This window comes from Sus scrofa, chromosome 16 (assembly GCF_000003025.6).
Source record: "Sus scrofa isolate TJ Tabasco breed Duroc chromosome 16, Sscrofa11.1, whole genome shotgun sequence".
NCBI classification, from domain to species: Eukaryota; Metazoa; Chordata; class Mammalia; order Artiodactyla; family Suidae; genus Sus; species Sus scrofa.
This window is the reverse complement of record NC_010458.4, coordinates 41119521-41133264: the sequence shown is the minus strand read 5'-3', so window position 1 is coordinate 41133264 and position 13744 is coordinate 41119521. Positions and strand designations below refer to the sequence as shown.

At 40.3% G+C, this 13744-nt stretch overlaps 1 protein-coding gene across 3 annotated transcripts in view; it reads right to left on the bottom strand.

Moving 5' to 3' along the window:
- The window catches only part of IPO11 (importin 11), a 214251-nt gene extending 202109 nt beyond the window's left edge, over nucleotides 1-12142 (bottom strand). For 2 of the 3 annotated variants that reach the window (XM_021077044.1, XM_021077045.1), the window contains exon 1: nucleotides 11963-12123. The gene's annotated coding sequence lies outside the window, so the exon portion shown is untranslated. Of the gene's footprint in view, nucleotides 1-11962 lie in introns of all 3 variants that reach the window. The other variant, XM_021077043.1, reaches the window with a different exon arrangement.

Sequence of the window (13744 nt, the reverse complement as noted above, 5' to 3'; positions counted from 1 at the left end):
GTAACCAAGATGTCCTTCAGTAGGTAAATGGATAAATAAGGTGTGGTACATCCAGATGGAATACTATTCAACGCAACAAAGAAATGATCTACCAAGCCATAAACAAGGATTTGGGGAGGAACTCCTGTTGTGGCTCAGCAGAAATGAATCTGACTAGTATCCATGAGGATGGAGGTTTGAGCCCTGGCCTTGCTCAGCGGGTTAAAGATCCGGAGTTGCCGTGAGCTGTGGTGTAGGTCACAGATATAGCTTGGATCTGGCATTGCTGTGGCTGTGGTATAGGCTGGCAGTTATAGCTCCAATTCGCCCCCCCACCCCCCCAGCCTGGGAGCTTCCTTATGCCTTGAGTGCATACCTAAAAAGACAAAAAAAGAAAAAAAAAAAAAATTCAAAATGCTAGTCCCATTCAAATTCACAATGCACCATTTAGATTCATTTCAGTTTCTCCACAGAGGCCATTTGGCAGTTTAGACAATTCTTCTCTGTGCAACCATTACAGGTTATTTCGCATCCCTGCACAGGGAAAGTAAATAACACTTCTTAGGGATTGTTTTGATTCAAGAGGCTTCCATAAATTTCCAAATATCCTCAAGTTAAAGAACTACTAGGGCTACTGAAGCATTCCCTATGAGACGTCATGCAGAAGACTATCAAAGATTAATTTATTTTGGAATAAGAAGTACACAGTAAAATATGTATGACCATAAGGCAGAGAGAAGGTATTTCCATGCCTTCTCTTTTCTACTCATAAAATATCCTATCTACTCAAGAGTTTCAAAGGACCTACAAACTCCAGCTTGGGGGTAGAAACTCAAGCTTAAATCCTAACCAATCAGGACTTTAAAAGTCTGTTTTGTAATTAAGTGAATAACTATAATGCCAAATAAAAAATACTACAAAAAACATACGTAATAAAGCTATTAAAATATAAAAATGCCTAAGAATAAAAGACAAGCAGGAAACATAAGATTATAAATAGCAGCTGTGCTACGGTAGTCCCAGGAGTTATGGGGATTCTTTTTTTTCTTCCCCAGTCACAAAAGACCTCATGGTGTATAATTCCATTTATATGAAACATCCTGAATAGACAAATCTATTGATGAATGATTTACTAAATCCCACTGATTTGTATATTTTAAAAGAACTACATGGTATGTGAATCAATAAAGCTGTTTGCAAAAAAACCTTAAGCATGGAGTGCCCAGGGATCAGTGCTGAGCCCCTTCTTTTCCTTATTTACACACTATCCCTAGGTGAGCTTATTCAGTTCTGTGGCTTTATGCATCATCTACATGTCAATGGCTCACAAATCCAGTGTCCAGCCCTGCTTGATCTATCTTCTGAACTCTACCTAGCCTTGTGCATGCAAAAACCCTTTTTTTTTTTTTGGTATACCATGAATTTTTATTTTTTATGTTTTTTTAATTACTCAATGAATTTTATTACACTTAGAGTTGTACAACGATCACAATCCAATTTTACAGCATTTCCATCCTAACCCCCAGCGCATCCCCCCATCCCCTAACCTGTCTGCAAACACCTTCTTGACATCTCTTCTAGGATATCTCATAGGCATCTCTAATTTCCCCCTAAAAGATAATCCTCCCCTGTCTTCCTAAATCCAATTTATATATACCACTATCTACTTAATTTTTTTCTCTCTTTTAAAAAAATTTTATTGGGGTATTTTTTTTCCAATGAATTTTATTATATTTATAGTTGTACAACCACCATCACAATGTAATTTTACATTTACATTTCTATCCCAAATCTCCAGTCCATCCCTCCCCTAGCACGGGGATTCTAACAGTCTACACATTTTACCTTTATGACGAAGGAACATTTTTTTAAAAGGCCAAGAATTTTCTCTTCATATGTATTATAAATTTCCATGGGAATATCTACTTGATTTCTCTTCTGTAATCCTAAAACATTCCAACTTCTCAAAAACTGCAAATCACCATGTATTTCTCTTGTCAAGCACATACCAAGAAATCATGGCCATATATTAAATTATACACATTTAAGTAGATAATCTGGTCAGTAGTTGCACTCTCATCATAAACATTCAGGAGAGAAAGCTTACAAACTTGGTTTCTAGTAGCAGGAGTTGATAAGTAACAGTAGTTCTGCCATATAACCTGGACTTGTCAGGACAATGTTTATCAAAAGACAATCTTTCTCATGCAGAGGACTCTGAGTTTTATAACCTCACAGAGTTTTATCTATAAATATTCATCTCTATAAGGTATTTAATATTCTTACTATTTAGTGTTTATATAAAGATAAGAGTTTAAAATATTTAACAATCTGAGAAAAGTCAGCAAAAAATTCTAATTCATCATTTACTTTCCTGTAAGCTTCACATTATATACAGTATACTTCCACTGTACAAAAGGAAAATAAATTTGTATTTCTTAGTAATAGTCCCTTTATCTTTAATTTCACCATAAAGTCTTTTCCACACAAGTTTTTTTCTTTAGCAGATAACGTCCTACTAGATCTACTATTTCTAAAGATATGAAAATAAATTGAGTAATCTGCAGTGCCACCTGATGGTAAGAACTAAGTAGCACATGCCAAAGAGTGTGTTCTAAATATCCTTTTCCCCTCAGGGAGGACTGGGGAAGAGAAGGACACTAGAATTCTCAGTGACTCCTTGGCCAGGACAACCACCTGCAAGTTGGCAGCACAAGCCTATAGCAAAGCTTAGGGTTCAAAAAGTTAGGGCAAAGAATGATGAAAAAGGAGCTCCTAAAGGAAAGAAATTAATGGGAGTCTAAAGAATAATGTAATACAAGATGGGATTAAAAACATTAAAATGAAAACTTCATATTGGAGTTCCCGTCGTGGCGCAGTGGAAACAAATCCGACTAGGAACCATGAGGTTGCGGATTCGATCCCTGGCCTCGATCAGTGGATTAAGGATCCAGTGTTGCCATGAGCTGTGGTGTAGGTCGCAGATGCGTCTCAGATCTGGTGTTGCTGTGGCTGTGGTATAGGCTGGCAGCTGAAGCTCTGATTAGACTTCTAGCTTGGGAACCTCCATATGCCACTGGTGTGGCCCTAAAAAGGACAAAAGAAAAGAAAAGAAAAAGAAAACTTGATATTGAGGCAAAACATGACAACCAAAGAACTTCCTTACAGCACTGTCTCTACTTCTGTACTTAAACACTGAGTCAATAAAAATACTCTATCAAAACAGACTCACAGATCTCACAATCAAACTTAATGGTTACCAAAGGGAAATGTGGGGAAAGGGATAAATTAGGAGTTTGGGATAAACACATACTTACTACTATACATGAAATAGATAACTAATAAGGACCTACTGTAAAGCAGAGGGAACTCTACTCAATATTCTGTAGTAGCCCTATATGGGAAAAGAATCTGAAAGAGAACGAACATATATAACTGATTTACCGTGCCGTACATCTGAATTTAACACAACATTGTAAATCAACTATACCCCTATAAAAGTTAATTTAAAAAACTCTCTACCAGGAGTTCCCATCGTTGCTCAGTGGTTAACAAATCTGACTGGGAACCATGAGGTTGTGGGTTCGATCCCTGGTCTTGCCCAGTGGGTTAGGGATCTGGCGTTGCCGTGAGCTGTGTGGTGTAGGTTGCAGACGCGGCTCGGATCCTGCGTTGCTGTGGCTCTGGCGTAGGCCAGCCGCTAAGGCTCCGATTCAACCCCTAGCCTGGGAACCTCCATATGCCGCAGGAGCGGCCCAAGAAATGGCAAAAAAGTCAAAAAAATAAATAAATAAATAAATAATAAATTAAAAACTCTCTACCAAAATAAAATAAAATAAAATAAGATGAAGACATAAATGGTTTGAGCTTTATACAAAATAAATACAACAGAATTTAAGAAAATGTAATATTCATAAGCAATGAATAAAATAAAGGAGACTAAGAAACTGTGGAACAAGAACAAAGTGATATGAGGAGCAGGATGAAATCACCTAAGGAGAAAAACACTGTAATAGTCCACATTTAAAAGGACAAAGAAAGTCCCTGGCGTGGTAAGGAACCTGACTAGTATCCATGAGGAGGCAGATTCCATCCCTGACCCCGCTCAGCAGGTAGGGATCCGGCATTGCCGAGATCTGTGGTGTAGGTTGCAGGTGCAGCTCAGATCTTGGGTTGCTGTGGCTGTGGTATAGGCTGGCAGCTGTAGCTCCAATTCAACCCCTAGCATGGAAACTTCCATATGCCACATGTGAGGCCTAAAAAAGGAAATAAATAAATAAAAGGACAAATATTCAGAAAGGGGAAAAAATGGCCAGACGCAAGCCACTGAAAGAGTAACAACATAAGTTGAAAGCTCCAATTTTTATCCTGGAAGAATAGGTACTGGGCAAGTAAAAACTTGAATGGAGAGTAGCTCTTTTGAGGAAATATATAAGTAATGTAGTATTTACCATGAATTATAGGAACATTTCCTACAGAGGGATGAGAGGAAAATGTCAGGTTTTCAAAGACAGTTAAATTCCTCCAAGAGAAATCATGATCTATACCCCAAGTCTGCAAAAAGAGTAAGAAGCAAAGAACATAGTCTTGTGGGATTATGGATAAGAAATATTACAGGAGTTCCTGTCGTGGTGAGGTGGTTAACAAATCTGACTAGGAACCATGAGGCTGCAGGTTCAATCCCTGGCCTTGCTCAGTGGGTTAAGGATCCAGTGTTGACATGAGCTGTGGTGTAGGTCGCAGACGTGGCTCAGATCCCACGTTGCTGTGGCTGTGGCATAGGCTGGTGGCTATAGCCCCGATTAGACCCCTAGCTTGGGAACCTATATATACCAAGGGAGTGGCCAGAAAAGGCAAAAAGACCAAAAAAAAGAAAAAGAAAAAGAAAGAAAAAGAAATATTACAAAACTGCTAAACTGCCTGGAGTCAAAAGCAAACCAGAGAAAGTCAATCTGTCAAAGATAAGTAAGAAATGAATTTCTGTGAAGACCCGGTAAAGGAATCAAGTATAATCAAAATAGGAAAGTTATATTAGAATGCTTAAAGACAGGGACATTTATCACTTTGAGAAACCTTAAATTAAAGCAACTTGCCAAAATAAAAAAAGTTAAATCTGAATCTGACCAAGCTTCTAGATAGCATTACCAATGCAGTTAGAGGAGAAGTAGGCAGAGCTAAGACGAAATAAGACTGACCATGAGCTGATAATTGTTAAACCTGGGTGGTGAGTAGACCAGGTTCATGATACAGTTCTATTTACTTCTGTGTATTTTTTTTTAATGACAACTAATGGACCATTATACAGATAACACTAAACTTGCTGCTCACTGTTGACATCACCTCCTCTGGGAATCTTTAGCTGCACTAGGCAGTAAAGTACCCCTTCCTCCACACTACTCTTCTATACAGTACATATCTCTATCATTACATCTATTTCCTTTTTAGTTGAGCTCCATCTACAAAATCACGAGCTGCTTAAAGGCAAGAACTGTGTCTTATTCATCTATACATGCCAGAATATAGTACAATGTCAGAGATACAGCAATGCTAAGTAAATGTTCGATGAACTGAACAAAGCAATAATGTTTCTGTAATCTCTAAAAAACGAAGGCAGGCTTTTAGAAAAGGTGAAAAAGAGGTCAAAGAAACAACAATCTTTTTGGAAGTACACGAATTATACCAGTTAAGAGATAAATAACTATGAGAGATACCACAAAGGTAAACATAAACTGAATGGCTAAAAAAAAATGAAAGAAGGAATAAATGAATGAACAGTTTACTCAACATCTTCATCTACTGAAATGGGGCACACTGAGCCAACAAAATTTAACAATGCTTTTCTCTGGAAGTAACTAACATCCTTTGTTCTAACCCTGTGCTTTCAATCGGCTTTCTGACATTTACTTGGCTTATCATTAAACTTTTCCACATTCATTCATTCATTTCAATACATACTGAACACCTAAATGTGAGACTTTATCCCAGGCACTTAAGATACACCAGTGGACTAAAAAGACAAAAATCTCTGCTCTTATGGACAGTATATTCCGGTATGTGGAAACGGAGAAATAAATGTGTAAATCATATAGAATATAAGAAGGCAGTATATGGTGCCAGGAGGCAGCTGTGAGAGAAGTCCTGTCCAATAAACCCAAGTATTTCTGTCATACTGGGAGTTTATAGTAAAATGGCATTGATAAACTTCAATAAGACTCTTGCCTTATTTCCTTTTTAGTTGAGCTCCATCTACAAAATCACGAGCTGCTCTTGCCTTGGAATACATGAGAGTCCCCCATAACTGAACACCTCCTCACAGGAAAAGCAGTGCCAGCATTGAGGGCCCAACCAGTGTCACCACCATCCTCTTTGATATCTCTTTAGCTGAAGGAAAAAATACACATCTGTAGAAACACTACTAAAGTACAGCAATTATGTTTACTGGTTTTAAAGTCCTAGGAGTTCTCCTGCAGTTCAGTGAGTTAAGGATCCAGCATCGTCACTGCGGCAGCTTGGGTTGCTGCTGTGGCACAGGTTTGATCCTGGCCTGAGAACTTCCACATGCTGCGGGCAGGGCCAAAAAATAAAATTCTTCCCTGATGTCAAAGAAATAGGAAGGAATACTGTAATCTTGATTTGGGCGAGATACTATTCTATGAATGGGTTTTAACAGCAAAGTCTACATTTTATAGTCCACAACTGATCAAATTTGGTCAAAACTTTTTGCCAATTGTTAAGAGATCATTAGTCCTCTCCAAACATACATATCTTTTAGTGGTAATTTTCAATTACTGATCCAGGATATCATACACCTCATCTAAGAAGAATCTCATTCCTGTGAGAGTTTAACCTAAGGAGTCACTGCATTGATAAAAATTCATTCATTAAAATAGATATAGGCTGTATGCCCATCAACACCCTCAAAATTAGAAACTGTTCTACATTTTATCATCAAAATAATGTTTTGGGAGTTGCTGTTGTAATGCAGCAGAAACCAATAGGAGCAAAAACCATGAGGTTGTAGGTTTGATCCCTGGCCTCACTCGGTGGGTTAAGGATCCAGCGTTGCCGTGAGCTATGGTGTAGGTCACAGATGTGGCTCGGATCTGGCATTGCTGTGGCTGTGGTGTAGGCCGGCAACTGTTGCTCTGATGAGACCCCTAGCCTGGGAACCTCCATATGCCGCAAGTTCAACCCTAAAAAAGCAAAAAATTAATTAATTAATTAATTAATGTTTTGAATCATTAAAATAATTTTCTTTTACCTTGGAGCCATCCATATCAGTTCTCTATATAGTAAGTATACCTAATTTTAGCATTTTGTTTACTGACCAAGAAATTGTGCCCCAAGAAGGTTAAAGAGATAAACTGTGACTTCTGTTCAGTCATAGGCTCACTGGTAACATTTCTGGGAACCTAGAATTCAAGTCTCTTATCTGAACCCAACACTCTCCACTGACTACCACTACCACATTTTTCCTTTTTTTTTTTCCCCCCCTTTTTATGGCCATTCCCGCAACATATGGAGGTTCCCAGGCAAGGGGTCAAATCGGAGCTATAGCTGCTGGCCTACACCACAACCACAGCAATGCAGGATCCAAGCTCTGTCTGTGACCTACACCACAGCTCATGGCGATGCCAGATCCTTAATCCACTGAGCAGCCAGGGATCAAACCTGAGTCCTCATGGATGCTAGTCAGATTCGTTTCCACTGTGCCACGACGGGAACTCCACATTATTCCTTTTGATCACAATGTTGTCCATTGATAACAAGCAAGATTAACTGGCTTTCTTTCCTTAATATTAGACCTGAGAACCAAAATACAATATCAAGACTACAGCTTATCTTCCTAATAAAATTTATGATCAGGTGTAACCCAGCAGTTACACAATTGGTAATATAATTAAAGAAACTCCTGCACAGGGAGTTCCTGTTGTTGCTCTGTGGGTTACAAACCCGACAAGCATCCATGAGGATGAGAGTTAGATCCCTAGACTAACTCAGTGGGTTAAGGATCAAACCTTGCCATGAGCTATGGTGTAGGTTGCCGACATGGCTCGGAACCCACGTGTCTGTGGCTGTGGAATAGGCTGGCAGCTATAGCTCTGATTTGACCCCTGGCCTGGGAACTTCCATATGCGGAGCCTGCGGCCCTAAAAAGCAAAATAAATAAATAAATAATGTGGCCAGAGAAGAGAGAAAAATAAACGAAGGAAAGACTGATCAAGGAGTTTCCGTGTGGGGCAGTAGTTAATGCATCCCACTAGGAACCATGAGGTTGCAGGTTCAATCCCTGGCCTTGTTCAGTGGGTTAAGGATCCGGTGTTGCCGTGAGCTGTGGTGTAGGTTGCAGACGCGGCTCGGATCCCGCATTGCTGTGGCTCTGGAGTAGGCCGGTGGCTACAGCTCCAATTAGACCCCTAGCCTGGGAATCTCCATATGCTGCGGGAACGGCTCAAGAAAAGGCAAAAAGACAAAAAAAAAAAAAAAAAAAAAAAAAAAAAAGCCTGACCAAAATAGAAGGGACATAGGACTACAGTGTCACAGAAACATAAGAGAATTTCAATGAGGACTAGTCAAAATGTCAAATGATTAAAAAGATTCCACTGCATTTCAGAACAAAGAAATTAATGGTCACCATCACCCCCATCAAATTCAGTGGCTACAATGAACTGCCCAACTTCAACATTTGAAGGGGGGAAAAAGGAATAAGAAGGTGGAGAAAGTGAATACAGACTACTTTTTGAAGAAACTTAAGGGAAATAATAAACCGAAAAGGAATCTAAAGTGAAAAAGAGAGTATTTAAGATGAGTGTGTTTAAATCTTGATAAGTTCATACCACTTGAGAGTAAAATAAGGGATAACCAAGTGCTATGGGCTGAAATGTATTCCCCAAAATTCCTATGTTGGAGCCCTAACACTCTATATCCCTAGTATTGAAGATAAGATTTTTGAAAATGTGAGTTAAGTTAAAATGAGGCCATCAGAATGGCCCCTCATCCAATATGACTTATGTTTTAATAAGAAAAAGAGACACAAAAGGTTTTAGTGAACAAAGGTACACCATGCAAAGAGGCAGAAAGAGGGTGGTCATTTGTAACTCAAGGAGAGAGGACCTCAAAAGAAACCAATTCTTCCCTAACCTTGGTCTTGAACTTCCAGCCTCCAGAACCACGAGAAAATAAATTTTTGTTATTTAAGCCACTCAGTCTCTGCTTTTTGTTAGGGCAGCCCTAGCAAATTAATACACCAAGGAAACACTGCCGCTGAGGAGAAAAAACCCGGAGTACAATCAGAGATGAACACGGAGTTCCCTTTGTGGCTCAATGGTTAACGAATCCAACTAGAAACCATGAGGTTGCGGGTTTGATCCCTGGCCTTGCTCAGTGGGTTAAGGATCCGGTGTTGCCGTGAGCTGTGTGGTGTAGGTTGCAGACGTGGCTCGGATCCTGCATTGCTGTGGCTCTGGTGTAGGCTGGCAGCTACAGCTCCGATTAGACCCCTAGTCTGGGAACCTCCATATGCCGCGGGAGCGGCCCAAGAAATGGCAAAAAAAGACAAAAAAAAAAAAAAAAAAGGCAATCAGAGATGAACAGATAGAGGTAGATGTAGGCTGGTGAAAGAGGGCAAAAAGGAACGAAATTCCCACCAATGTACTGCATTTCCTTTGTGAAGCAGAAGGCAACATTATGCAGGAAAGAGTACAGAAGGAAGGAGGTGGCAGGTTAATAACCACCATGGGAAACAGAAATAGTTATTAAAGATGCTCAGGATTATTGGGCTGCTTTTCCATTAGTCAATTAATGTTTTTGTTGAATGAAGGCCTAGCTGTCATTCATCAATACTTTAGTTCAGTTTTAATAAGGTGAACTCTAGTAGTAACTAAGAAAAGAAAAGCACTGCAATAAATCAGAACCTAGATTGTAAATCCAGAATATATATGAACTTACGCAAATCAGTTAACATTGCTGGGACTTAGTTTCTTCAACCAGACAAACCAGACTTGATAATCAGCATACGATCACCTCAGATTAAAAATAAATAACGCTGCAATTTGTATGCAGGTTTGTGCACGACCTTGGTCTTCAACTTTTACCAACCAAAGCAGTGTGTCTCAAACTGTAATGTACATTCATATCATCTGGAGAACTTCTTAAATTGCACATGCTGAATCAGTAGATCTGGGATTAAGCCTGAAACTGTGCATTTCTAACAAATTTTCAGGTGATGCTATACACCACATTTTGAGCAGCAAGAGTGTAGAACACTGATCCAACTCAGGTTCTACAAAGCTTATATTTGTTGACTATCTGTAATCAGCCTGATATTTAGAAAACTAAACAAAGACACTCCAGACCCATACCTGCACTAAATGCATCTTTCCACACCCTAAAACACTCTGAAATTAACTCATAGTCCCCATTTGGTGCAGACAGGAAAAGAAAGGAATGATAGGAAAAGAAAAAGAAATGCCATCAATAACACTAAATTAGGAAAAGCCAAAGATTAAATATAAACACGCACACATACATACAGCACAAAGATTAAAATCTATATAATCAAACATATTACCTTTCTCAAAATATGAACATTTCTGGAAAAACATGTTATCTCTGAAAACTCTTCAGTATACTGTAACTGCCACATGTCTACAAGAATTCTTTTGCATTCTGGTTTGATCCTGAATGCAAACACATTCTACAATGTCACAAAACCTAAAGATTTTTATATCAATTCCCAAATAATCTTCACCTACTTGTTTAGAAACTCCAATCATATTACTACAAGTAAATTCATTTGTGTTGAGAATTCTCTCTTGCTTTAGGAAATGTAAGGAGGGCAGAGACAGCCCAGCTACCCTAGGGCTATAATATACTGCCACAAACTGTTTCTACTATTCCCTGTGCTGGGGTGGGGGGAGTGCGGACAGCATTTCTCACAGTCGTATGAAAACCAATAGGGAGAAATCTTCGTTCTAATTTCACAGAAATCTTCCTGAGTGAAAAAACATATAAGATAAAATGTCATTAAATGTGAGAATTATAGTGTAGCCACTCTACCTTTAACCTGAAGCCTCTGTACTGAACAGAGAAGTCTGAAATAACGTGAAAATGAAGGAATGAACTCCCTATCCAAGAAAGAAGAAAAAACATGGCTGTAAACTGCTCTTACTTCCTTCTGAAGAATAACCAAATCGCATGGGCACTACCGCACTACAACTGAGTTGTTTAAATGGGGTGGGGAGGAGAGATGTCAGCTGCAATCTTGGCACCAGGAGGCAATCTAGCAGTCCTACTTATTTAATCAAGTCACTCTGAAAAAATACTTTCCTCATTCACAACCATGTCACAAGCGGATAAAGAAAAATGACAAATGCAATGGGCCTCAAAATAGTTTTGCTGAATCACAAGTACTCTAAAATTATAAAGCTGCAGAAGTCGCTGGGATGAGCATTGGCGGCCATACCTCAGCAAATAGGTCCTCTATGAAAATGTATAACTTCCCTCCATTTGTTCATTAAAGGCAAGCAAGGCTCTAATGGTCAATTAAAGCTTTCACAGTATTGCTGTTAGGAGCAATGTCATGAGTGCAATAACAATACACAGTGGCTTTACACTAGAGATGACAGCGTTCTCTGAAAATTGGCACCACCTATCCCCCAAGGGCAAATGCACCACCCGAACCCGCAACCGCAGCCACAAAGAGCACCCTACGTCCTCATCTTGGCACCCAGTCCCTGCCTCCCCGCATCCTGAATTCTCCGCGTCTGTGCTTCCCGTTCCTGGGCTGACTGAAGCAGCCCGGAGCTCCCAGGGGTTCTTAGGGTATTGGAAAGCCAAGCATGCAGGCCACCCCCGCCGCGCTACTGCTATGCCTGGCCTCTCAGCAGCCCCACGTTCTCCCCTCGCCTCTCAGGTCTCTAGTGCCCAGCCCACTCCTCCCTTCCACTCGCTCACGTTCTGTGGTTCTCAGGTCAGGCCTCACCGTTTGGTTCGGTCCGGAATGGCCCGGCTCTCTCGCTTCCACGCCCAACACCAAGCGGCGTCGGTTAGTCCCGCGCTCCACGTTTCCAGTCCACACGCCGCCGCCTACTGATGCCGAAAGCGGCTTCTAGGAACGCGCCATGTTCAGCGTCGCGGCTCCAAACGACACGGACGCACGAATACTGCGTCACGGACACTCAGAGCGCGTGGACTGGGCAAAGGGAGAAGGCGATAGGAGAACAGCGAGACAAGAGGGAGGAGCTTTCCCTTCGAAACCTAAGGCGCCGGGAGTCTAAGGCAGCTCTGTACGCTTGCGCAGTATGGAGAGCTGGGAGCTCGGACGCGGCTCGGCCTGTAACCATGGAAACCATAGGTCCGCTATGCTCCACGCCCGGGAAAATCAGTAGTCTCCTCGGTTAATTGAAGCTTAAATCAGAACCACTTTCCCTTTCTTATTTTAGCTATCAGCTGCCAAAGTGCGTTGTTTTACGGATCGGTCTCAGTAGAGAAAATTAATGTAAAATAATCCTACTCTCAGCAGTCCACCCTCCCACGAATATTTATTTTTCTAAGGCCGTCCTAATCTTGCTTAGCAAGGATGAAAAGATTAAAAGGAAATAAATCCAATTATCTCTGCCTCTGTTACTAACTAGCTTAGCGACCTAAGTTTTCTTATCTATAGGAAAAAAAAAAAGTTGTGGAGTTCTCTTATTGCACAGGACATTAAGAATCCCGCAGTGTTACCTCAGAAAAGAAATTGTTGTTCGGTGTCCATAAAGATTATTAAAAATACATAACATTAAAATAAACTCTGGAGTTCCCGTTGTGGCGCAGCCAAAATGAATCCCTACTAGGAACGATGAGGTTGCGGGTTCCATCCCTGGCCTCACTTAGTGGGTTAAGGATCCGCTGTTGCTGTGAGCTGTGGTGTAGGTCGCAGAGGCTGATCTGATCCTGCGTTGCTGTGGCATATGCGGAAAGCTACAGCTCTGATTAGATGCCTAGCCTGGGAACCTCCATATGCTACAGGTGCGGCCCTAAAAAGGTAAAAGACAAAAAATAAATAAATAAGTAAATTTAAAAAAAACTAAATTGATTTCTGCCTTCTAATCTGTAATTACTGGAAAACTCATAATCTCATTTTTACCAAACTTAATTTCTGGGTTTTGGTTTGTACCCACTTAAATTTAAAATTTTAATGCCAACAACATCGGTTGTAATCAAATTCTAAAATAATAATAATTTACCCCCTTTTAAAAAAATACATAACATTCATTAATCATTAATCATTTAAAGCTTGCTAAGATCTTCAAATGAGTCATGTATTTTACCCCTCAAAACAGCCCTATGAGGTACTTTTTATCATGCCCATTTACAGATGAAGAAGCTAGTAAGTAGCAGAGTTAGGATTTGAGCCAGACAATCATAAGCCTTGAATTTAAAGGATGTTCATCACACAAGGGCTATTTTTATTTTTTATGTTTTTGTCTTTTGTATTTTTAGTGCCACACCCTCGGCATATGGAGGTTTCCAGGCTAGGGGGCTAATCAGAGCTGCAGCTGCCGGCCTACATCACAGCCACAGCAATGCCAGATCCAAGCCGCTGTCTGTGACCCTCACCACAGCTCAAGGCAACTCTGGATCCTTAACCCACTGAGCAAGGCCAGGGATCCAACCCGAAACCTCATGGTTCCTTGTTGGATTTGTTTCTGCTGTGCCATGACGGGAATTCCCAAGGGCTGTTTTTAAAAGTAAAAAGTATACAAATTACCTAAATGACCAC